The sequence below is a fragment of the Parus major genome, chromosome 15, assembly GCF_001522545.3.
Source record: "Parus major isolate Abel chromosome 15, Parus_major1.1, whole genome shotgun sequence".
NCBI lineage: Eukaryota > Metazoa > Chordata > Aves > Passeriformes > Paridae > Parus > Parus major.
This window is the reverse complement of record NC_031784.1, coordinates 5,045,294-5,068,457: the sequence shown is the minus strand read 5'-3', so window position 1 is coordinate 5,068,457 and position 23,164 is coordinate 5,045,294. Positions and strand designations below refer to the sequence as shown.

General features: G+C 49.7%; 1 long non-coding RNA gene across 1 annotated transcript in view; it reads left to right on the top strand.

The window, feature by feature from the left end:
• LOC107211427 overlaps positions 1-23,164 on the top strand; it is a 45,932-nt gene that overhangs the window by 2,233 nt on the left and 20,535 nt on the right. The window lies entirely within an intron of this gene.

Below are 23,164 nucleotides of genomic sequence, written 5' to 3'. Positions count from 1 at the left end.
GATTAAACATAGTCAGTTTCCCTAATTAACGGCCCACACCCTCATCTCTGAGAAATCTCTGTGTTGGGCTCAATGCTGTGCACAGGTTTTCGCCTGAAATAATCCCTGTGGAAGAACCTCTACCCCCTGAAATAACCCCTAACTGTAACCCATGTACAAACAACCTCCAAAACACACACTTATAAGCCTGATACTCCTTATCAAGGCTCTTGCTTAGGAGCCCAGGTGAAGGCAGCCCAGTGTGTGAGAGATTACTGCTGCGTTAATGCAATTTCATATTTTACTGTCACTTCATTGACAAGAAGCATCTGGAAGAGAAAACCCTTGTTGTTTGGGTACATACAAATGATGGGTTCAGGCTCTGGCCATTGGTCTCTGTGGCCTGTCTGCCTTGTGCCAGGCTGAGGAGCATTTCCCTCTGAATATCTCTCCTCAAAGCCTTCTCTCCCCTCACTGCTGGCAGAGCAGAGGCAGCAGTTTAATGGTTTGAACACATGGCTCTGCTGGGCTGACATGTTCAACTGGAAGGAGCAGTCACAGCTCCTTCCCATGGAAAATCCATCTGTTCCCCTGCATTCCCTGGTGTGTGGGGTCTCGGTGCTGGGGCAGGGGGGACAGTGGAGTGGGTATTATTTCCCTGCACTCTGCTCAGCTGAGTGTGGCTGTGCATGCTGGAGGGGGCAAAGAGGGGCTCCTCAGGCACGTTCCCTCCCCTTCCTCTCCCTTCATTTACTGTTTGAGACTTTGCTTTGTAAGAAAAGGCTGGTTTTTACGTTGGGGCTGTTATTTATTCCCCTCAGCTGTGCTCAAGCTCACAGAGGGCTGTGGAGCCCCTTGGAAGAGCTCCATGGGCAGCCTGTGCTGGAGAGCCAGGGCTGGGCTTGGCAATGGGGGTGCAGAAGGGGTTTGTTCAGGGAGGAGGTCCGGGGATTAATCTGAAGACAAGGTTTTGTGTTTCTTTTCCCCTAGAATAATTTAAGTTTGGCTCTTTCCAGGCACTGGAAACCCTCCAGCAAAACTTGAAGGGATGGTTGTGGGGCAGAGGGAGTGTGCTCACAGTGCCCAGCCAGGCCCAGGGCTGACACCCAGGAGTGGGGTTGTGAGAGTGGTGGCCATGCTTGGCTGAGGTCTGACCATCTTTGCAGGATTTCTGTTTCGGGTTGGCCTCTCTCGAGCACTGGCAGCGTGTCCCCATGGTGTGGGCTGGGGTGTTTTCTCTCCATCCTGGGCAGGCTGTTGTTGGACAGTCATTATCTGGTCATACCTGGCCCAGTTGCTGGCCTGGGTGGATGGGGGCACAGCCTGGGTGCTGCATCCTGGCGTGCTGCTCTGTGCCCTGGGGCTGCACATCTGCTGTCCGTGCGGCTGGGACATCTCAGCAGTGACACACAGCCAAGGGAATGGCACAGGTAGCTGCCAGCCTGAAAACTAAGGCATTTCATCTTAATCTGAGCTGTTAAGAAGTATCTATTTTGCTGTGATTTATGGAGTAAGATCAGGCCGGGAGGCCCAGGTGGGTCCTGCACAGCCCACGGGGTGTGACCCGGGTCGGAGCCCAGTGGGGCCAGTACAGCCTGTGATGGGGCTGGCTCAGCCTCCCAGCACTTTGAAGGCTGTTTGTGTTTGATGGGCTGATGCGTGTCAAATGCAATCCAGCTTCCCACTGTCTGCTCTGGCAGCCCCCTGAGGTTGGCCTTTGACAGATAAAGCACCCCCTCCCCGAATTTCTGATTTCACACTGATGCACAAACATTCTTTGGCAATTTGAGCCCATTGTATTAAAGTAGTTAAATTCCTTAAGCATGTGCCTGTGGGATGACAGTGGTGATATTCATTACAGAGATACTGGGGTGGTGGCAGTGCTGGCTCTCTGGCTGTGCCAGACCTGTAGCAGGGATGGACCCTGAGCCAGTGGGAACCCTCCAGAGGCTGTGGATGAACCACAGGTCCATGGAGCCGTGGACACTGTGGCACACACTGAAACACAGGACATCCATGCTGTGTGCAGTGCACATCCCTGCCCTCCCTCATCCTTCCTGGGCTGGAGCAGCCACACTGGCCACTGGAGCAGGAGCTCTGTGTGTGTGTGAATGAGAAAGTGTTAAAACATCAATCTTGAGTAGCACCTTTGGGCTGGGCCTCAAAGAAATCACTCTGCCTGTCCTAATGTCAGTGTGTTGTGGGACTTGGCTACTGGACCTGGTCTGGCAGCCTCCTTTTCCAGCCAGGAGTGCCCACTGGTTCCAGGAATAGCCTGGAAGTCAGGGAAAAAAGGTCTCAGAAAGGGAAGTAGCTTTGGCAAATGCAAGAGTTGAATTGTTCTTTGCTATGTGGAAGAGCTGGAGGGGGCACCATTGCTGGAATGTGTTACAGTCCTGCCTCTCCTCTGTGAGCCTCAGAAACTGCCCCATCTGATGGAGTCACTTGCGAGTTAAGATTTTGTTTCAAATGTCTTAAGTTATTATTGATGCTTGAAAAGGTTACATCTGCAACTCATTTTCTATGTCATTGACGTTCTTTTCTGACAAATAATTTCAGAAATATGCAGCAAAATGTTTTGGCCCACAACCACTGCAGCTCACCAAGTGTGCAGACCAAATTTTTACACATTTTGTACGAAAAAGTTTAACTCCTCATGTTCTCTCACAGCTCAGCCAGGCACAAGGGGGACACAAAGTGCTTGCTGCTGATCAGACATTGCTGCTTATGCAGTGCCCAGGTGAGTGATGAGAGGCACGGTGGGCACAGGGGGATGGGCACAGAGCTCTGTTCCCTTCCTGCTCTCTGCCATGGGTTGGGCTGTGAAGGGCTGACCATGTCACTCTATAAAGTGCTCAGTGCAGAATGGAAACACGAGGGAAAGAAACTGGTAGGTGACCAGTTGTTGTCACAGCCACATCTTCAGATCCAGAGAAACACAGATGGGGAAGGGAAAACTTGGTGGTGGTGCCAATCCTTTATAGTTTTGTTGACGCCCAGGATCTGAAGTGCAGGTGTTACGTGGTCGCAAGACCCGGAAGAGCTTCAGACAACAAACCTGAAAGGGAGAATTCAGTCATTTTTCTGGGGTAGTCAGACACTGTTTGCCACTGCTCCCCACCATGGTGTCAGTGACTGCAGCCAGGCACACTATTCCTGGGCTCACAGGAGCATCCCAGACTGCTCCATGCAGAGGGACAGGCTTCCTGGCTTCCTAGCTGCTGTCACAGCGTGGTCATCATTTCAGGGAGACATGATCCAGATCTTTTGAATGAGAAAGCAGTAAGTGTCCTTGACTTTGTGGTTAATGCCCAGGTGTGTGAAGGTGAAATGTGAGACTTGCCTCCTAGGAATCATCATCAAAGCCAAGCATCATTCATGTGGTTTGCTTTGGAAGGTGGAACTTGTCTCTTTACCAAGCACTGGAAATGTCCAGCATCACATTTGTAACAGATGGGAGCTTTTACAGTGCTGCTCAGACAGAGCTGTGACCTCCTTCTGGTCTCATTAAATGTTAGGCAATTGGCACATTCTCTCCTGTTATCTGAATTTCCAGCCTGGCTGAGAAAGGTGCTGCTGCAGCGAGCTGGGTGAGGTTAGATGTCATCTGAGTGTCTCTGCTTGATGTGCCTTTGCAGGCAGAGCTCAGCGGGAACTGTGCTATTGGGATGAAAGCCAGAGCTTAACCTATGGGCGGTTTGAAATAACTTCATTGTGGAGTGGTATCCAGAGTGAAGATGGGACTCCACAGGAACGCTTCCCTTTCCCCAGCTTGCCTTTGTTGTTGCTGCTTTGGTGAATATTAAGAGGGGTTGCTGACCCTTGCAAGCCCTCGACCTTTGTATCTAAAGGCTGGTGGAGAAGAGCCCTCTTCTCAAACTCGCCAAGCCAGTCTTTCCCCAGCGCTCTCCTTTCTTTTGCCAGCGTGACCCTATGGAAATGTGAGCTATGGAAATGCACCTTCAGAGCTGCCACCCTGGGAGCAGACCCGGAGCACTTCCACCGTGTGTGGCTGGCTGCTCTGCTTTGCATCCGTCAGGCAGGGTCGTCTTCCCTGGGATGGGAATGTGCAGGTGGTCTGGCTCACATCCTGCAAGACACACTCGCTTGGTCAGGGTGATAACAATAACAGAAAAGTGCAGAGGAAATTTATCTGCGAGAATGTGGGAGGCACGTGGCTAAAGGCTGCACCGAGACCTAAGGGAACAGCACAGGAATGGCTGTGGTGGCTCTTGTGGGTGGCTGGTCTGTGCACAGCATTGCTGCTTCCCATTTGGAATGCAGGACCATGCAGGCATGGAGGGAGGGACAGTCCCTCCTAAACGGTGCATTCAGGAACCAGGATCAGAGCTGGATGTTTCCCAGAGTGGGACACGCATCTTCTATAAAGCCAGACTGTCCTGCAAATGGCATGGGAAAGGCAAAGAGCAGTGGAGCAAATCTTTTGCCTCTTCACCCCACTGTTCTCGCCACTGATGAAGCAGTGAGGTGTGAGTGTGACGTACCTTGTCATCAGTGGCCATCAAAATCTCAGATATTTACTGAGACTTTCTGCTGGGCTGGGAGCTGGAAGCTCTGGCTTCAAACCCCATGCTTTAGCAGCTAATTGTTTCTTTTTGTGTTTTATGAGAAGGTGCCTAGTGAAGCAAGACCATAACTTTAAAAACTGGATTCCTTTGGTTAACACAAATATTTTGAGCCCTCTGAGTCTATCTCATGGCTCTGAGGAAGCACAATGTAAAGGCAGATTGTTGCACAACAATACCAGTAACATAACGATAGCAGGCTGTCTCTTTTGTCTGTATTTTGAATGCTTTTCCTAATGACAGTTAATATGTCCTTCAGCTAACAGGAGTTTATTTTCTTAAAAATTTCTAGCTTACTGTAACTGAGTTCATGTGTTTGTATTTTTACACTTGTATTTTTTCTATCTTACTTTTCTTCTTGTTCTGCAGTGCTGAGAGTTTCACATCGTACCATCTTCTTTTCATGTGGAATCATGTCTGCAAGTGGAAATGTAGCTCCTGTTCTTGCAGCTCAAGCTGTGAGAGATCTTTGCAGAGGAAGGCATGTCATGCACAGCCTTTCGCAAGGTCCCTGCCCCGTCAGGTCTTGAGATCCTTTGAACTTCTCTCCCTTTGGGGATCTGTGCTTTGCTGCCTAAGAACTGTCAGAGGATGTTACTGTTTTCCTCTGGTTGGTGAGGATGTTCCCTAAGATGTGTTCCTATTAATCCAGCTGCATTAGGAAGCACAGTGCAAGGCTCACACTGCTGAAGTGAATCTGGTCCCAGTACTGGAGCTCCTGTGATGGACAGTAATGAGATGCTGAGTGGATTTGCAATGAAAACCCAACTGGCTGCGCATGCAGGGCAACAGGACAGCGGCTGCTGTCATCTCTCGTTTTGCAAACACTAGCAGCTATGAGGATTTTTTAATGTTTCATGATATTTAAGGAGGTTTTGTTTCTAAAATCTGGTAAAACATCTCCCAGACTCCCTCCTGTACAGTATCTGTCAGCCTTCTGGGATCAGTCAATATTAATTTGAGACCCTTGGGAATTTGTTTGGATGTTATGGTGCTGAACACAGTTTGTATGTCCAGACAGACAGATTCACTGGGTATGTTCTCCTGCGTGGAATCACTGGTGTTTCTGTCGGCCCTGTCTGTCTGCTTGGAGTGTCATTCAGTGGATGCCCATGAGACAGGTGTGCTAATGAAGGGGTAGGACTTTCTGAGGAGGAAGTGGTGGAGATGAATTCCTCTTCCAGGCTGTCGGAAGAAGGGATAAAAATTATATTCTGTCTGGAACATTCTCATTCTGGTTGCTAGAAGCTTCCTGCTGATCTCTAGTCTGGGTTTATTCCCGGCCTCCTTCTTCCTCTGTGTTCCCATGACAGCTTCCCATCCCTTCAGTTTCCATAAGGCTTTTCTTTCCCAGTGGTTTTCTTTCTCTGTACTGTCAGTGAAGCATCCAAACACACTTATTTCTGAGCCTGAGCAGTGCTAGCATCTCTCATGGGGTTGGCTCTGCAGTGCTTTGTTGGTCCTGGTTGCTTTGCCCCTGTTCTGGTTGGCCTCTTTTTCCCCAAGCCTGGGTGAGTGGTGTCTGGAGGTTTGCAGGTTTGGTTATGTGCAGCTGTAGGAGATGAGGAAATATTAAAAACAATAAAAATGTGAAAATAGTGGAGTGAAATTTCTGTGCTGTCTAGTAAAGGTAGAAGGGATCCTCCACAGGTGTTAGGGTGACATATTCTGCCCCTGGCATGTGAGCACACAGCAGTTCCCTGCAGGAGTGTGTCCCCTCTCCAGTCAGCACTCCAGTGTTTTAGAGGACAGGAATTAATTAAAATGACTTGATAGATTTCTTGCTTGGGTATAATATGAACTGTATCCTGTGAGTAAGAGGATTTGTGATCTGCTGGTGGGCAGAATCACCATCTATTTCCCCTTGTTGTTGAAGGTCTAATTGAGCTTTCTGACTGTAAGGAGATCGATGGGCACAAGCTTTGATGGAGCTCATCTCAAAGAACGCCTCTTCCTGCCAGAGCAAACGACATGAAAATGAGTGTCAGGTTTTAGGGCTGAGCTCAGCTCCTGGCAGGAGCAGGTGAGAGCCAGCTTTGCAGCCCTGGTGCTGCATGGAGCCAGGACTGCTGGGGAGCAGAGCAGGAGCAGTGCTGACTTCAGTGCCCATCTGCCTGTCCCAGGGGTGCTGCTGCAGGGGGATTAAAGTGGGGATTTTCCCAGTTGAAGAATGAGGAAACTCCTCATTTCAAATGAGACTTCTACACTTTCCTCAACAACCAACTATAGTTTCCCTGGTATTCCCAGGCTACCTTCCTGCACCATGTACTTATAACCACATTTTCTGTGATATTTTTCTCAATGAGATAATGTAAAATGCTGCTGTAAATAACCTCAGGTTAGCTTTGTGCTTGTGGGATGATCATTAAGTCCAAGCTATAACCACAGCTAAAAAATATATTGCTCCTTAGACCTCTGGTTCATTGCTCTCTGCAAAAAAAATGACAACACGCAGATCATCTTCCAGGAAGACTTGCATCAAGGGAGTGCAGTGCTGAGGTGCAGCCCTCTCCTCTGTTGGGGGAAACTCCCACTCAGATGTTGTGTTTTCAATTCTGGTCATTTCTTTGCAATTTGCAGAGCAGGGGCAAGATCAATAGAGTCGCTTTGTAAATTGGTGATAGGAAACATAATTAACGGTGTTAAGGATTTAGCTAACAGTGTTGGTTAGGAATCCTAAATGACCTAATTTGTGACATGGCTTTTGGCTAGGGATTTGGCTGACATAATCAGGTGTCAAGGAAGACACCTGTCACTTGTTCATGGCTGGGAATATGGATTAACCTGAAAAAAGCAAACACCTGGGAAGGGTGTGTGAGCTGCTGGTGGTACGGGGAGAGGCTCTGAGACATGAGTCACTTTCAGAGCCTTCAGGTTAAAAACCTGCGTGGCAGAAGGCAGAATGTGGGGTTATTTTGTGCAAGCTGTTGATGATTTATTGATGTGATGATGATCCTTGGCAACAAGTTGCATGTTGAGGCTTGAGGTCTGCTAGGAAGGTGAGTAAGGAAGGTCTCAGGTGGCACTGGGGCAAAGTGGAGGGCTGTGATGATGTGCTGGGAGGGCAGTTTGTTTTCCCTGTTGGGGGCTGCTGGGCTGCAGCAGGGAGCAGGGGCACTGTCTGATGTGGGTTTGGGGGTGGCAGCACAAGTACAGCTCTCCTGCACTGCCCCTGCCTGACACTTGTGTCAGACACCTGTGGGCAAGCCCTGAGCTTCTGGAAGGGCCTTCAGGAGACAGCCTGCATGGAGCACTGCTCATCCTACAGCTGAGGAGAGCCAGCTGCCCAGCACAGCTGGACCTGGAAAATGTCTGCATTGGGTGTCCCCATTGTATGACAAGTCACTTAATCTGCATTTTCACATGTGTGAAAGCAGAGCAAGGGAGGATCCTGCTGCATCTCTAGGCTGGGAGTGTTTGAGCTCCCCATCCCTGCCATGGGGCTGATGTTCTGGAGGATCTCCTTGGCCCCTCTAGCACTGTGGTGGCTGGCTGGGGGCTGTGCTCAGAGCAGGGCTGCCATTGAAGGCAGCTGGTGTTGGCCTGCTCGGTTTTTGGCTGTGCTGTGTGTCTGTGGCGAGAGCAGGGAAGGCTGGAGCTGCTTAGCTCAGTGGCCATATGAGCCTGGGGGAGGCTTTTCCTTGCGTGGGGTTGATGGTGGGGACAGAAGGTGCTGCTTTGGAGCTGCCCAAGCCCCACTGGCCGGTGGGGCAGGCTGGGGCTGGCCATGCTGGACCTCCCTGGCCACCCTGCCTGCTCAGGCAGAGGCTCAGTGCCCGGCCCCGTGGCTGTCTGCTGTCATGCCCACAGTTTTATTGGTGCTGCAGCCCCTCTGTGGAGGGGCTGTGCCCATCTCGCCCATTCTTTGGAGGCACGGTGGGGGCTGGCACTGCTCTCTTCCATGCTGCTGCCTGCTGGGCCTGGATGTGACATTTGGCTGGTGCTGCCAGGCCACCAGGACTGTGGAGCTCTTTCTCTCTGCTGCTTGTTCTCCTGGGGCACAAATTGCATCTCTTAAAGCACTTAATAAACTAACAATGGCTTGAAAGGAGCAGAGTGACATCCCAGGGAGGCACTGAAGAGCTGTAGGAGGAGAACCTGCGAGGAGGGTGGGCACAGAGCTGCTCTCAGGAAGGTGCTGGCTGCTCCTCTGGGTGACAGCTGCAGAGCCCCCTGACCTTGCCCACTCTGAATTGGTGGTGTGTGGTGCCAGTGTTGTTCACGATCCCACTGTACATCGGGAAGCAGAACCTGAGATTTCATTGTGTGCTGCAGAGGGAGGGAATGTACTCAAGCTCTTCCTCGGACTGATGTGGGATGGGGACTTTGGGCAATAAATAATGTGATGACATCAGGACTTAGGTGCTTGTTGAGCTGCATTGATTTCATTCAAAGGGCCTGGTGGTTGTATTGATCTGGGTCTTTCTGTGCCTGGGGAGTGGGCAGGCTGGTCCCAAGCACACGTGGGTGCGTGTATGATGTTTTACCAAAGCCTTTTGGTGCTTTGCATGCAGTTTCTCAGCAGCTCTGGGGTGTTTGCTCAGGTGCCTGTGCAGGGGAAGAATCTCCCCAAAGGGTGATGCAGTAAATCATTGCTAGCTGCCCATAATGAATGGGTGAGCAAGAACCTCTGTATCTGCTTATAGACTTTAATTACTTCACTGTAATTGAGCCAATGCACAGGCTAACCTAACAGAAATAAAATACCCTGAACTGCCCCATCCCAACCCCAGACCAGGCTGTTTTTTCCAGACATTTGTCCCAAGCCAGAAGCACTTGCCACTGTAATAAGGGAAGCAGCAGTCTTCAGGGTCACTTACCCTCCGTGGCTGTGCCAGGCCTTGTTCCCCCCTGACCCTCCTGGCTAACCTCCTCATTCTTAACAGGGGGCTCTCCTCTTGTCTCTCAAGGGCTAAACTTGTTAAAATGAATCACATTTGGCATATCTCCCTGTGGTGCCTCTCCAGATAAAAGTGGTCCCAGCTCGCATGCTCTATTTTTGTTTTGTTTCTGTATGTGGCAATTTTCTCTATACAAAACCCTCTTTTGTCAGTTTGTAGAAGAGATTATGGGGAGACAAGAGCCCGCCTTTTTTATATCCATCTTGCACTTTCTCATGGCTCCACGGATGGTATTGTTCATGGCCAAGGAACAATGACATTTTTCTGTTCCCATATCTGATGTGATTAAAGGAGCTGCAGAGCAGAAGTTACACTGAAGATTATAATGAACAGAGGAGACCTTGCTACTGGACATGAGATGCAGGGGAAGATTTTAGATTTTAGCCCTGGATTTACTTCCTGGAAAAAAAAAAAAAAAAAGAACAAAAAACCTACCCCTTTTTTCTAATCTGCAGAAAACATCTGAAATTATGCCCTGGGTAAGACTGTGAGTGGACAAAGTGCATCCTGCCTGTGCTCTGCTGGCTGTGGTGTGCCCTCCTGTTGGGCTCAGCATGTGAGCAGCCACCCTCACTCCCCAGGGAGCTGCATCTCCACGTCTGGGAGAGTGCATTTGGACCTAAAAGCATGAGGAAGAGGCTTGCCTAAGCAAGCAAGCTCTTAGGCCAGGGGCTGTAGCCCTTTTAGAAAGACCAGAGAAGACCCTGCGTTTAAGAATTTTTATCTGAAAGGACCAGAGACACGTGTGAAAGAGCAGGAGCTGGGAAAGCTGGTTCTGCATGGCTGGGCTCCTTCCCGTGTCTTTAACAGCCAGGAGGGACCTCCTGGGGGGCTTTGGAAGGGGATTGGAAACTGCTGAGGGTTTTTAACCTTGTTTCCTGGGGAAGTATGCTGGCTGCTCTCTGCCTGAGAGAGCAGGAGCTCTGTTGCAGGGGCTGCTGAGTTAATGTGAAGAGCAGTGGCAGGCCTGTTCATGTGGAGAGGGGGTACGCTGGAGCACCTGGGTCTGCAGGCACCAGCTTTGCTAGATAGACAATCTCATGCTTTTATTTCAGTTTTCAGAGCTGTGGAAGAAGGGCATCTGAGGTCTTTCAGTGACTGGCATCCTTGCCCAGAATTAGTCATCCTAGAGCTGGCATCGGGAGGGAAGGACATGCTTTGTATTGCAGTTGTGTTCTCCACACACTGTTTGCTGTACACATTTGCTTTTCCTCTTGATAACTTCTCTGTGGACTCTTGCACCAGAAGCAGTATTTACCAATGCATATTCGATCTGCTGTGTGATGCTGGGATGCACAGCTGGAATACTAAACTGTCTCCATCACCAACACACAGAGAGCTTGGCAGGCTCTTGCAGGAGGCCCAGTTTTGTAGCAGCATGAGCAGTGATGCTGCAGAGCCTGTGAAAAATCTGTTCCCAAATGCTTTTGGGTATGACCACCCATGCCATAGCTGTGGGAGGCATTGGGGGTCTCTGGTTGAGAGGCTCCCTCTGGTCCCCATCCTCTCATCAGGAGATGGAGTTTTTGGGTGCACAGAAGCAGAGTGTCTGGTACTGATGCCCACACTGCTGCCTGTGCCCTGCCCAGCATTGCCACTGGGTTTGAGTGCCCTTTGCAAAGGGATTTAGGTGCTCACATCAGCTGGATTTGGTTCTTGTCTCTTTGGAATTTGCTTTTACTTAGTGTTTTCCTTTGAGGTCATGTAAACAACTCAAATGACTGCGTCTGTGTAAAGAGGAGAAGGTTTATTGCAAAAATTTGAGTTTCTGGAGACTGCTGCTGTTGCCATGCTCAGTGTTGTATGGCCAGAACGGAGGGGATCTCTGTCTTGAGGTCCCTCAGCTCCTACTAGGCAAAAACTGAGGTGCTGGGCAGGGCTATAGTAGTGGGGCACCCTCCAACTCTGCTCAGCTCTGCATTTCCTCAGGCATGCAACTGGCTGTGTTGATTGTGGGAAATGTGTTTGTGCTCCCCCTGAAAGGGAAAAAAAATAAATTTATTGTCTAAAAAATAAATCCTTGGCAGGCATCCAGAATACATGTGCCCCTGTGTTACAGGGGAGGGTTAATCCTGGTTTGAGGGGTAGAGGCTGGTGTCAGCCAAGCAGCACAGAACACAACATGTTAAAGTTCTGTTAGGAGGGAGAAAAGCTTTTCTACCTACAAGGTTAGTCAGGGATCAATGAATCAAAGACATAGGTATTTCATAAAGCAGGTGGCAGGAGGCAGCCCTTGGATTACTAGAAATAATGTGATATATTAGCCCTTGATTTGGCAGAGTCTGCCTTATACTAAAGAGGAGGAGAGTGTAAATTGTGATGATTTGTGTAGAGTTTCTGACATTATCTTGGCATAAAAAGGGCAATCTATATAGATAAATGCACTTGATTGAAACCGTGCATGAGAATTTTTATATGCACTTTTTTTCATGGTTAGAGAGGTCTGGGATGGACATGTGGAGATCTGTGTAAAATGAGGGTTTGTAACTTTCTTTGAGGAAATTATTTTGCCAATACCAAAAACCTCAGGATTATAATAAAGCATCCCAGGCTTTCTTTTTTGTCGATGGACCTTTTTTCTGCATTAGTTGATTAGTACTTGTTCCATATACAAATGCACTTTGCTCTTTGTGCATTAGAAATCCTGCCTGCACATAAGCTGTTAAAGCCATCACTCCAAAACCAGCCTGCTTGAGATGTAAGCTTTCCAGTCAAAGGGCTTTTTGTTTCCAGTTTGCAGCATTGCAGGGCTCCAGGTTTTGTCTCTTCTGTGTCAGAGCAGGCTGCTGGGATCTGAAATCTTGGACCAAGTGTATCTAGGCTGGCAGGAATTCAAGTTTTGCTCTGACTTTGTAGGGTGGTCTTCACAAGTATCTCCTTGTGAGAGTCAGGTCAGTGCTGGGTTCAGATCATCCTGTAGAGATTTGAGGCCTCTGGTGCTGTGCTGAGTGTCCCTGAGCTTCTGTCTTTGACTCTACAGACCAGCAAATTCTGTATGTGCATGGACACAAAAGTCTTACCACAGCATGTGCCCTGGGGATGGCTGGATTCAGAAATGGAATGATTCCTTCATGTCCGTGCAGGTGTCTGACCGAGTTCCTTAACTCTGCTAAGGACAGATATTCCTTCAGATCTTCTGACAGCAGAGCTCTGCATGGCCAGGACCCTGGGCAGGGGGGAGGCCCAGCTCCATCTCCCAGTTCTTGTGGTCCCAGGAGCCCAGCACTGCCAGGGCCAGGCAGCCCTCGCCTGGGGATGGGCAGGTGGGCTCTGTGCAGGGGACTTTGAACAGCTAATGTAACTTCCCTGGCCATAATTCTTTCTCCTCCATTATTTCATTGGCTCTAAGTGTTCCTGCTTCACATAACCCTGCAAAATCAACAGTTGAATTTAATATGACTGAGTAATTCATATGGCACAGGTACCGACAGTGGTAATTCAGCCTCTAAATTATGATCATAAATTTCCGTGGCATGGCACTGCCGAGGGGGGTGATGATTTTATTGGGCAGAGCAGAGTCACTCAACTAATTAAACAGGGAAGGAGCCTTTGGCTGCTGGAGGAGCAGCACAGCCTGCACAGTGAACGTGGGGCTGGCTTGCAGCAGGGCCAGGGTGTGCCATAGCTGTGCCCTGCTCAGACCTTCAGTCAAAGTTGCTGCACTCAATGTGCTCCTCTGCAGAGACAGTGGTGGCCCTGTGGGCTGTGCCTGGGCCAGGGAGAGCAGCTGGTCAGCCTCAGGAGAGGGCAGGAGGCTGGTAGGGGAACTGAGTCCATCCATGCTGACCATGAGCTCTGGAGCCAGTCTCCAACACTCTTGTTTACTGGGCTGACTGGGAAAGATGAGATCTGAATTTCTGTCTCAGCTGAGTCAGGTCTCTTAGTGCTCCTAAGGAGTGTAATAAAAAGGTCTTTAAACATCTTATCATTTGAAATTGAGACTAAAACATGCCAGTTGCTTCCTGTTTCTTTGTTTCTGCTCAGCTTCAGCCATTGTCTTCTGAGCTGTGGCCTTGTGTAGATAAAGAAATAGTGGAAGCAGTGGGCATCCCAAGCTGTCAGCCTCCATCTAGGAAACATGATGTGTCTTAGTGGCTGGCATGGGAAATTAAACAACAGGGAGCGTAGAAGCAGTGCAGACTGCATGCATGGGAGACACATCTGACTTTTTGGAGGTGGTGATGGCACTCACACTCATGGAGACCCTGGTTCTCCTCATCCAGGGCTGGTACTGCTGTGGATGCAGCTGGCTAACCCCATCATGGGCACTGCCAGGGGTTTGGAGTGAGGGGTCCATGAGGGACCCAAGGAGTGGGAAATGATGGGGTGCCCTGAGCACAGGCTTTTTGGGCTCCCCAGGAGCCGCCAGGCAAGCAGGAGCTCCAGGGCACAGTGTGGGCTGTGCTCTGCCCTGCTCAGCTCGAGCTGTGTGTGACAGAGTGGGGCCAGATTCTGCTGGTGTGCAGAGCTGCTGGCCATGGCACCAGTGCCCCTGTGCTGCTGCTCTCCACCAGCCACCACACCAGGGCCCCCTCCTTGCCTGAAAAGTACAGGTAGGCTCTAAGTTACTGAACCGTGGGAGGGGTTTATGAGCCAGACATGCAAGAATGGTCCAAAGTTAGAGAAAATGTATTTATTACAACACTTTTCATGGGCAAGTTATCATTTTGTCAAACTTTATTAGAGAAAGTAATTAATGGGCTGTAAAAGGTGCTAGTGCGTAGCCAGTAAAAGAGCTAGTCCTGTGCAAATTGGCAGTTCATAGATTGATGGTTCCTTCTTTCCCCATTTATTAATATGGAGAATGCACATGAAGTGTGTTATATGTGTGGGCTGGAGAGCCCTGTATCTGTGCATTGGGACCTCCTGGGGCCTGGCCACAGCTGCTGGGGTACAGCAGCTCCCAAACCCATGCTCCCCTCCAGGTTCTGGTGGCTGTGCATGGTGAGCAGCACCAGGGAGAAGTGAGATTAAGGACATTGTGCCTGCTGTGGGCAGGCTGTGCCCCCTGCCCTGCAGCGAGGGCCAGTGTGGCATGGCCCTGGTGCTTGGGCAGGGTCGGGGGGATCGAGTCAGGCTGCAGCAGCTGCCACAGGGGTGAGCCTGGGGGTGGTCTCGGTGCCAGCCCTTCCCAAGGCTGTGATGGCTGTGGTGCAGGGCTGGGGAGGTGATTTTTTATTCTCTGCTCTTGGCTGAACTGGAACCCCTGCCTGGCCTTTCAGCTCAGGGACCTTTGTGCCCATAGGCTGACTGCTGTCCCAAAGGTCCCTTTCTCCTTGGCCTGATCTGCTCCGGTCCCAGCTCTGTGTGTGGTGTCTTGTTTTCTCCTGGGGATTACGTTAATACCATTGATCCGTTTGTTTCAAATAGCGTTGGCTGCTAGGTCATTATTACTAGATGCTGATGCATAATTTATTGATAGAAATATTGGCTGCCTGGTAGAGGGGCATTGGCTTCCACCTGTTAACCCTTCACCTGCCCACATGATCTCTCATCGCTTCTGTAGACTCATAACATGCAGCTTTTTCCAGGCTGTTGAGAGTGATTTTATTTTCCACAAGCTTCTCTTTTTCCCCTTTGGAAAGGGAAACAAGCAGGTCTGCTGTTGGCTGCCTTAGAGCCAGGGGAAAAAAAAAAACCTGTGGTTAAGTGGCTGGGCTGACAGCAGAGCATGTGTTGGTGGCAGCTGGCACTGGTTTGTACTGGTCTTGCACCGTGCCATTGCAGACTGCTCCCCGTGCCTCTGCTGCCTTGGTTTGGGGCATTCGTGGGTTTGCCTGCAGAGACAGGCTGGGAAAAGTGCCTTTGAGTTGTGAGCCTTGGCTGGAGGCAAGTGGGATGGTGCTGCTCTCCTGCAGGGAGGGAGCTCAGCTGCTCCTGCTGCTGGGGGCTGCTGCCAGCCCATATGCAGTGGGGCTGGAGCTCCGTCTCCAGCCTGGAGCTGGCAGTTTGGAGGAAACCCATTGGCACAGGTCAGGCTGCTGGCAGAGCAGAGTGCTGTGTTAGGGAGCTGTTGGCCAGGCTTGGGGAGTGCCTGATGTTTAAAAGATCAGAAACATGAAACCAGAACTAGCCAGTGAAAACAAGGGATTTTTGCTCAGGCTCCACAATTGCTGCCTGCTGCTCTGCTTCTGCTATTATAGCACTTCCTACAGTGCCAGGAGCTAATCCAGGCTTCCCTCTGTGCTGGGCTCTCAGCTGCATGGAGCTGCTGAGCCTGCAGCCAGCATGTCACTTGCTGGCTGGGCCCTTGCCCTGAGGACCCAGGACAGACTGCTGGGTCACACTGGTGGACAGACACACACCCACACCAGGCAGTGCCTCCATCACCACCCTGCACTGGTGAGGATGGTGATGAAGGTAACTCAGCTCTCTCTGAGTTACGCCTTGGCTTTCAAATCAGACAAGCTGAATCTATGGGGTTTTTTCTTTATATGAATTATTATTATAGGATCAAGATTTTCTTATTTCCTAAAAGTCTTCTTTTCCAGAGGCACAGAAGTGTGTGTGCTCCTGCTGTGTGCTTATCCTAAGGAACACCTACCAAACACCCCTAAGAGAAGGGAGACACAGAATCAATTCAGCTGGAGAACATCTGAGATCATTGAGTTCAACCTTTGACCACCGTGTCAACAAGACCATGGCACTCAGTGCCACATTCAGTCATTTCTTGAACATACTTGGGGCTTGAACCTCTTCAAAGCAGGGAGGGAGTGCCCTGGCTGCTCCTGGGTGAACGACTGGTGCCCCTCACCTCTCTTGGGTAATGGGAGATACCACGATAAATGTCCTTGAGAAACAGGACTGCATCTCTGCTTTGCTCTTGTGGGACTTCTGTGGAAGAGATTTCCTGAACCCTTCTAAGACCAAGCACAGGTTGTGGGGTGCTGGGCTGCTGGCTCCTGCTTCTTGGTCCTGCATTGGCACTGAAACTGGCCATGAGCCTGAGTGCCTTCCTGCACTGCCTCTGATGTGGTTAAAGCCCTCAGAGCAGATGCCCATGTCCTGGCAAGAACCCTTGTACAGCGTGGTGTCAGGATTCCTGCCCTAGTCTGTGGAGGTGAGGAAACGAGTGGCCACTTTCTCTGCAGGCCACGGTCAAGTCTTTCATCCTGGTTTTGTTTGCAGAGCTGACATTCTCACAGATTCTAATTTCTGCTGCCAGCGTGGCAAAAGTCTTGCAGGCACCTCTCCAAGCACGTCCCTGGTCTTGCCTCATTCTTGTGTGGATCAATAGGCTGCTCGGGGTGTGCTGCTCACTGTAGCCTTGCTGCTGTCAGTGGGGACCCACCCATGCCCACCCTCTGCAGTGGAAGGAAGGCAACCAGATGTTCCTCATGGGCTCAGGAGACAGGAACATGGAAACAAAGCTTGGCCATTGTTCACGTCTCGTACTGCTGGTGTGCTCTGCTGGGCCAAGGAATGCTGCTAAAGCACAGCGTGATTAAGGGCCTTGCAGCACTATTGTGCTGGGACTTCACTAACCAGGCCCAGAGAAATCCTGCTGTGGGCTCAGTGGGAAATGGACAGACATCCTCCACGCCAGGCGTTGGCTTTTGACTGGGATGTGCATGTTGATGAGATGCAAGGCTATCACAGCCCAGGTCTGAATGTTTTCTGAGTTACTCCTCAAGACCCTTAGCACCCTGTGCCAAGAAAATGCTCCAAGGAAGGCTCTATGCATCGTGTCTGGTGATCCCAGCCAGAAGAATGGAAGTAGGATATGAAAATGAGTAATTATCTTTAAAAGTTACCCAGATGCACTTGCTGATCTTTCTTTTGTGTGCCCTGAACTGGTTTCCGTCTTTCTTGCTGTAGTTTCTCAAAATCTTGGAGAAAATGGATTTTCAAATGATGAGGGACGGAGAAAGCAGTGAAGTCAGATGCTAATTTCACAACATGTGAAATGTCTTGTTTAACTGACAGAGCAGCAGCCAGCCTGTTTTTCTCAGTGTTTTTGCCCATGGTGGGGAAGCTTTGCAGGGCAGCCAGTGGGGCAGGGATGGGCATTAGCCCACTCCCAGCCACTGTTCCTGGCTGCAGCATGCTGAGATCCTGGCTCCACTGCCTGTTTATGAAAGAAAAATGTTTGTTTTGTTTTTTCTAATTGTTCCTGTTCCCCAGGAAAGCGAATTTTAACCCCTTCCCAAGCTTTTAATTAGTAGGTTTGTTAGTGTTGATTGGGACTGCTGTCCCTCCCCCTGCAGAGGGGAGCAGTGCTGGCCTGGAGCTGGGCTCTGGGGTGGGAGCAGCGCTGGGTGAGGGGTGTTTGGTGGGATGAGCCATTCTCCCATGGAGCAGGGGCAGCTCTGCACAGCTCCTGCAGGCACCTGGCAGGCTCCAGTGCCTGCACTTGTGTTTGGGCTGGGGGGATTTGTCCAGAGAGAGCAGCAGGACTCAGTGCTCCTGTAGAGGAGTGTTCTAGGCTAGACTGCTCTGCTGCAAATGACTGCCCTGCCCTTTGTGTGTGGCTTTCTTCAGAGATGGCACTTGAGGGAGTGAACTTTTTTGTCTGTCCCCGCTTCAACCTCCAGCCAGTTTTCCAGCTCCGTGTCAGGCACGGGACTCCTTTAGCACACAGTGTTCATTTGCAGTGAAGCCTCTGGCAGCTGTTTTCCTTGGATGCATTCCCTAGATCAAGAGTCAGCACATGTTCACTACGAGACCTATTTGGTAAATGGGCTGAGAAGAGAGATAATCTTAGACTAGTTTGGTTTGCTGAGGAGCACTGACACGGCTCAGTTTGTGCTTGAATGCTAATTTGGAGCTGAAGTCTGTGTTGGGTTCAGTTGTGCAGCTCCTGGTCACGTCATTGTCACATAAACATGGATGTGCACACATCTGGTAGATTGCCTGTTGTCTGTCTGAAGGTGTTGTACCATGGATAGGGAGGAGAAATGGAAGAAATGCAGTGATTGATGAAAATGAATAAATTAATCTTTGTTTAATGTGTACTCCAAGATTGTTTTACCTACATCTTGCTTATTTGTCCTAGAGAGATCTTTGTGCCCATCTCCCCTGGGAGCTCTTTCCCTTTCCCCAAAGCCTGTTGTTATGAAGAGCTTTGGATCTTCTGAATGCATTCACAGTGTAAAAGAGAATCAGTTTATCCCCTCTCCTGTACAGGTGTCCCCTTTACCCAAAGCCTGACCATCCGTGTTGGAATCTTGCAGCTGAGCTGCTTTGGATGCTTTCACCAGCAACTGTTTAAATCACTATCAACAGAATTCTGCTTTGCCTTACTCAAAAGATCACATTAGGTGATTTAACCTGATATTCTGGGTTTAGCAGGCAGATTAGTGGCTGTTTAAAATGCAAAGTCATATGCCTTTGATAATCTATCAGCAGCAGTGAATCCCGGGTAATTGTCACTTAGTCAACAGAGCTAGTCAGGTGCAGCACAGGCTGCTGGAACACATGCCAGTGTGTTCCTGCTCCTTTCCACAGCTTCCAGAGGGCACTGCTTGTTATGTTTCTGGCAGGAATGGAGGCAGTGGTGGTGTGACCCACACTGAGCCCTTCCTGGCCCGTTTGGGACCTGATCCTTGGTGTGAAGCAGTGATACTGTCCCAAAGGCCCTTCTCTTTCTTGTGCTTCTCTGTTATAAATACATTTTTGTCAGAGCGCTGCAACTGCCAGTTGAATCAATCAAGGCAACCCCCCTGTATCTCAAGGAAGAGCTGAGTGTGAAGTGGAGGAGAAGGGAGGTTCTGTGCAGGATCTTGACCCCCAAGCCCAGGCCATAGGCTGGCGGTGCCACAGAGCACTCCCCAGGCCTTTGGCTTCTGGAAACAGCTGCACGTTGGCAGGCACAGTTCTAAAGCTCCGTGCAGGAGCTGCTCAGGGAAAATCCAGCTCGAGAAGGCTCGCAAAAAGGAAAAGGATCTGTGCCTGAACACCCACGCAGTGCTTTGTGCCTTCAGCCGCTCCGATAGCAGGGGATTGGGCATCCCATCTGCGCCTGGGATTTGCGGGTGCTAATAGCAGCAATCCAATGCTCCTGTGCTAGCAGAGATACAGCATGAAGGCATGTTGTCCTTGCCATGTGCTATTCGTAGGGGAGAATAATCCATAAATCAAGATATTACAAGGCTATTTAGTGATTCTTCTACTGTTATACATGTGTCAACAACAAATAAAAGAAGCATTTGATGGCGTTAGTCCGTGTGCCAGGAAATCCTCCTGGTTCCTTTTCTTACCTAAGGAAGGGGGGACCTAAGGCTATTTGGCTGAGCAGGCTGTGCTGCGATGCTCCTGCACAGGCAGCGTGTTCTTCCTGAGCTCTGCCAAGAATTTGCTTGTCACAGAGATGTGTAATGTGATTGCAGTGGAAAATACATGCAAATGTTTACCCGCCTCTTCTTTTTTTTTCTTTTTTTTTTTTTTTTCTAGAAGGGAAGAGATCTTGATTAAATAGTAATTAAGAGTGGTTTGGACAACGTGAGGCTGTCTCTCTCCCAGGTGCTTAATAAGTGCCAAGACTGTTGAGCGAAGTGTTTATTTAGCATAGTAATAGCAGGCAGGTTTTGCCAGGCTCACCAGAACACGGGATATTGTCTGTGCAGCCTTGGGTGCTGTGTGAGCCACAGGCTCTGACCCACCAAAGGGAATACACGGGCAGAAAAGCCTCCTCTGCCTGCTGCCCATCCCTGCAGCGTGGGGGACAAAGCTCTCCCTCCCCATGGAGGTCTCAAGGTGAGCCCAGGGTTGCTGGGCTGTGTCCCTGGGGTGATGAGTCTGTCCCTTGTCACCTTTATGGGTGGGGGACATACAGGGAGCCTGTGGTGGGCTTCCCTAAATCCTGTCTAGCACTGCATGGAGCAGCTTCTTCCTTACCCACTGCTCCTACCCCAGACTTTTCCCACTGCCATGAGCTTTGTGGGTCTGCCTCTGTCCCTGCCACATTGCAACAGATGCTGCTAGAACTGGTACCAGGCAGAGGTTTCCTGCAGCACTGGGGTTAAAGGGTGGAGGAAGCATCTTGCCTTGTATTGCTGGTATTTTTTTCAAAGATGCTGTTTGCATTGATAGATTTTTGGATGATGCTCTAGAAAAAAAAAAAAAAAGAAAAAAAAAGGGAAAAAAAAATCAATGTCCCAGTGATTGTACCAGGAAGGGCAGTCGATTGGTAAAAAAGCTGCAGCAGGCATATTGGGAAATAGATTTTTCTGCCCTCCAGACATTAACTTGAAATTCTTTGAAATGAGGAGAAAACAGTGTGTGTCAGAAATGAAAAATTAAGGAGGTTAATGTGATGCCTTTTCCACTTTTAATTTCTCTGAGAGGGTCCTTGCTGGAGCTTTGCTGCACCTTGGCCGTGGCAGGACCACTGGGCACTGTGTGCCATGGCACTGCAGGGCCAGCAGGGCTCTGCCCTCGTGGGTGTGCAAGGCCATTGTTGCTGGGTGTGTAAGAGCAGACAGGGGACACGTCATGGGTAAGCACACTCCGAGTGTTGCAATAGCTGGATGTCTGTGCAGATCAGCTGTGGGACTCGAGCCATTTGCTCCGCAGAGTTAGTGAGCAATAAACTGGGGTCTCTGTAAGGGGAAGGGCAGTGAAGTGTCTCCTGTGCCTGAGGTGCTGCCAGTTTTTCTGTAAGGATGCGTGCTGGTGCATGCATGTGTGTGCATGCACCACACCTTCTCCTGTGCTGGCAGCTCTGCTGCCTGTGGCACAGCACACTGTTGGCCAGGGCTCCTGTCAGGGCTCTCACAGGGGAAAGCTGAGCAGGAGATTTCATGCCTTTTATTTTTTTTTTTTCTCCTGCTTTGGGTAATTGTCTGTGCTTCAGCCTTTCTAAACAAAATGCCTCTTTCTTCCCTCTAGGGACCACTTTCCCAGTCCCTTGGGTGGTCTTTTTATGCGGGTTTTTATCCACTCTGTGGTAGGCTATAGGCAGCTCTCCAGAGAGCTGGAAAAACCTCTGCTTGCCTTACTCTATTGCAGAGGGAAAAAATGAACTCCCAGGGACTCGATTTTGGGAAATTAAAAAGCAAGACAAACATTAAAAAAGGACGTAAATTACAGGAGGTTTTCTTTTCCCCTGAGCTGCAGGGAGGCCGATTTCCCTGTGCCCCAGGGCTGGTGTGAGCCCCCCTCTCCCTGCACTGCAGCAGCATGCCCAGGCTGGGGGATGCAGACATGCTCTCATTGCAGAATGAGTGCCTGTGCCTTGCTCTGCCTCCACTTTGCACTTCCCCAGGCCAGAATGCTGGCATTTTCCTTGGGATTGTGCTGGGATCAGGATCTATTGTTTTTCTCCTCACGAGAGGAGTAAAGGGACAGTGGTGCTCTGCACAGTGTAACACACAAAGTTAGTTAGTGGTCTTTGAAAGCACATTCTGGATATAGCAAGTGATGTGCTAGTCAGCCCCTGTCTTGGAAAAAAGGCAGAATAAACCTCTGAAGAGGCTGGAAGGGGGAGAAGGTGGCATGAAAGGACTTCTGTGCGAGGCAGGCTAGAAGAGCAGGCTGTCTCTGTGGGAAAGGAGTGCTGGGCTGGTCCCTGGAGTGCTGGCCAGCCATGTGCAGTCATGTGTGGAAGGCAAAGGTTTGTTAGAAAACAGTTAATTGCTTTCTTCTAGGGCCAGAGCTGGGGGTATGTAATGAAGTTAGCCAGAAGTTTTGAAGCTGGAGTACCTTTTATATGATGGTTTTCAGACACATCCCTGAAGTTAATGGTTATGGATTGATGTAGAAGCTAAGACAGAAATGGATACAAAAGGGATGTGAGTGAGTTCAGGGGACAAAAGCCTGGGAATGAAGGTTTCATACACAGTTTGGCTCAGCCAATCCTTAAACAGGTAATCATGAGGATGGAGGGTGTTTTCCTGTCCTAGGGAAGGGAGTAATCTCCAGTTTATTGTACTTTTTCCCTAAACATTGGGATGGTTGAGGCCAGCCCTGTCTGAACAACTACCCCTCGCCCACAGGAAGGGGCTCCAGCATGGGAATGCAGCCTTGCTGGGAACCATGGCCTGCTCCTGTTGGGAACAGCTGGAGGTTGGAAAGGACACACTCCAAGAGTGGATCTTTCCTCTCCTCACCCGAGTTGGCTGAGCCATGTGGGTGTAGGCCAGGGCAGGATTTGGCACATTAAGTTTATACGATGGCTCTAATGAAGAGCAGACATGTGTTTCCTCACCTCCACTGCCATTATTTATTGTGTAACTAGAAGGCAGAGACAGCGGCTACTGCACTTGTTTCCATCTGCATGAAAGTTTATCATTCGATTCATTTCTCTGTTTTGGCTTTGCGGAAGTGAAGGAGAAAATCACCCAAGTTAACAGTGAGGTAGCGGGGAACAGCGAAGGACATATGGGTATGTAAGGGAAGCAGATGGCCTATCTGACTAAACCACATCATATAAGTTTATGAGTCAGGCAGGTGCTCTTTCCTGCTGTTTTATAGTGATGTCTTAAGGATTTCCCTTTTGATATACGAGGGCAAATCGTCAGCCGAGCCCTTCTCTATCAGAGGCTAATCCAAAAGTAAATCACTCTAAAGCAGCGGGAGAGAGGTCTTGCAAGGCACCCACTATAGAGATATTCTTTTGTTATAAATCATCAGTCGTGTTCTTAAGGGATTATGCTGGAAAAAGCAAACAATATAAAAAGGTCAAATACAAATAGTAAAAATGAAATAGTTTGTTGCCTTATTCTGTCTGCTCACAGCGGAGATACTACTTGGCCAGGA